Here is a 2,108-nt window from a genome sequence, read left to right as displayed (position 1 = left end):
TGTATTCCCCTGTCCTACAGTCAGCCTCTCCTCTCCTGACATGGCTGATAACAGATAGTAATAGATTGTATTCCCCTGTCCTACAGTCGGCCTCTCCTGACATGGCTGATAACAGATAGTAATAGATTGTATTCCCCTGTCCTACAGTCGGCCTCTCCTCTCCTGACACGGCTGATAACAGATAGTAATAGATTGCATTCTCCTGTCCTACAGTCGGCCTCTCCTCTCCTGACATGGCTGATAACAGATAGTAATAGATTGTATTCTCCTGTCCTACAGTCGGCCTCTCCTCTCCTGACATGGCTGATAACAGATAGTAATAGATTGTATTCTCCTGTCCTACAGTCGGCCTCTGCCCTCCTGACATGGCTGATAACAGATAGTAATAGATTGTATTCCCCTGTCCTACAGTCGGCCTCTGCCCTCCTGACATGGCTGATAACAGATCGTAATAGATTGTATTCTCCTGTCCTACAGTCGGCCTCTCCTCTCCTGACATGGCTGATAACAGATAGTAATAGATTGTATTCCCCTGTCCTACAGTCGGCCTCTCCTCTCCTGACATGGCTGATAACAGATAGTAATAGCTTGTATTCCCCTGTCCTACAGTCGGCCTCTCCTCTCCTGACATGGCTGATAACAGATAGTAATAGATTGTATTCCCCTGTCCTACAGTCGGCCTCTCCTCTCCTGACATGGCTGATAACAGATAGTAATAGATTGCATTCTCCTGTCCTACAGTCGGCCTCTCCTGACATGGCTGATAACAGATAGTAATAGATTGTATTCTCCTGTCCTACAGTCGGCCTCTCCTCTCCTGACATGGCTGATAACAGATAGTAATAGATTGTATTCCCCTGTCCTACAGTCGGCCTCTGCCCTCCTGACATGGCTGATAACAGATAGTAATAGATTGCATTCTCCTGTCCTACAGTCGGCCTCTCCTGACATGGCTGATAACAGATAGTAATAGATTGTATTCTCCTGTCCTACAGTCGGCCTCTCCTGACATGGCTGATAACAGATAGTAATAGATTGTATTCCCCTGTCCTACAGTCGGCCTCTCCTGACATGGCTGATAACAGATAGTAATAGATTGTATTCCCCTGTCCTACAGTCGGCCTCTCCTCTCCTGACATGGCTGATAACAGATAGTAATAGATTGTATTCCCCTGTCCTACAGTCGGCCTCTCCTGACATGGCTGATAACAGATAGTAATAGATTGCATTCTCCTGTCCTACAGTCGGCCTCTCCTGACATGGCTGATAACAGATCGTAATAGATTGTATTCTCCTGTCCTACAGTCGGCCTCTCCTCTCCTGACATGGCTGATAACAGATAGTAATAGATTGTATTCCCCTGAACTACAGTCGGCCTCTCCTGACATGGCTGATAACAGATAGTAATAGATTGTATTCCCCTGTCCTACAGTCGGCCTCTCCTCTCCTGACATGGCTGATAACAGATAGTAATAGATTGTATTCCCCTGTCCTACAGTCGGCCTCCCCTCTCCTGACATGGCTGATAACAGATAGTAATAGCTTGTATTCCCCTGTCCTACAGTCGGCCTCTCCTCTCCTGACATGGCTGATAACAGATAGTAATAGATTGTATTCCCCTGTCCTACAGTCGGCCTCTCCTCTCCTGACATGGCTGATAACAAATAGTAATAGATTGCATTCTCCTGTCCTACAGTCGGCCTCTCCTGACATGGCTGATAACAGATAGTAATAGATTGTATTCTCCTGTCCTACAGTCGGCCTCTGCCCTCCTGACATGGCTGATAACAGATAGTAATAGATTGTATTCCCCTGTCCTACAGTCGGCCTCTGCCCTCCTGACATGGCTGATAACAGATAGTAATAGATTGCATTCTCCTGTCCTACAGTCGGCCTCTCCTGACATGGCTGATAACAGATAGTAATAGATTGTATTCTCCTGTCCTACAGTCGGCCTCTCCTCTCCTGACATGGCTGATAACAGATAGTAATAGAATGTATTCCCCTGTCCTACAGTTGGCCTCTCCTGACATGGCTGATAACAGATAGTAATAGATTGTATTCCCCTGTCCTACAGTCGGCCTCTCCTCTCCTGACATGGCTGATAA

The sequence above is a fragment of the Leptodactylus fuscus genome, chromosome 4 (genome assembly GCF_031893055.1).
Source record: "Leptodactylus fuscus isolate aLepFus1 chromosome 4, aLepFus1.hap2, whole genome shotgun sequence".
NCBI classification, from domain to species: Eukaryota; Metazoa; Chordata; class Amphibia; order Anura; family Leptodactylidae; genus Leptodactylus; species Leptodactylus fuscus.
This window is presented reverse-complemented; position numbering follows the sequence as displayed.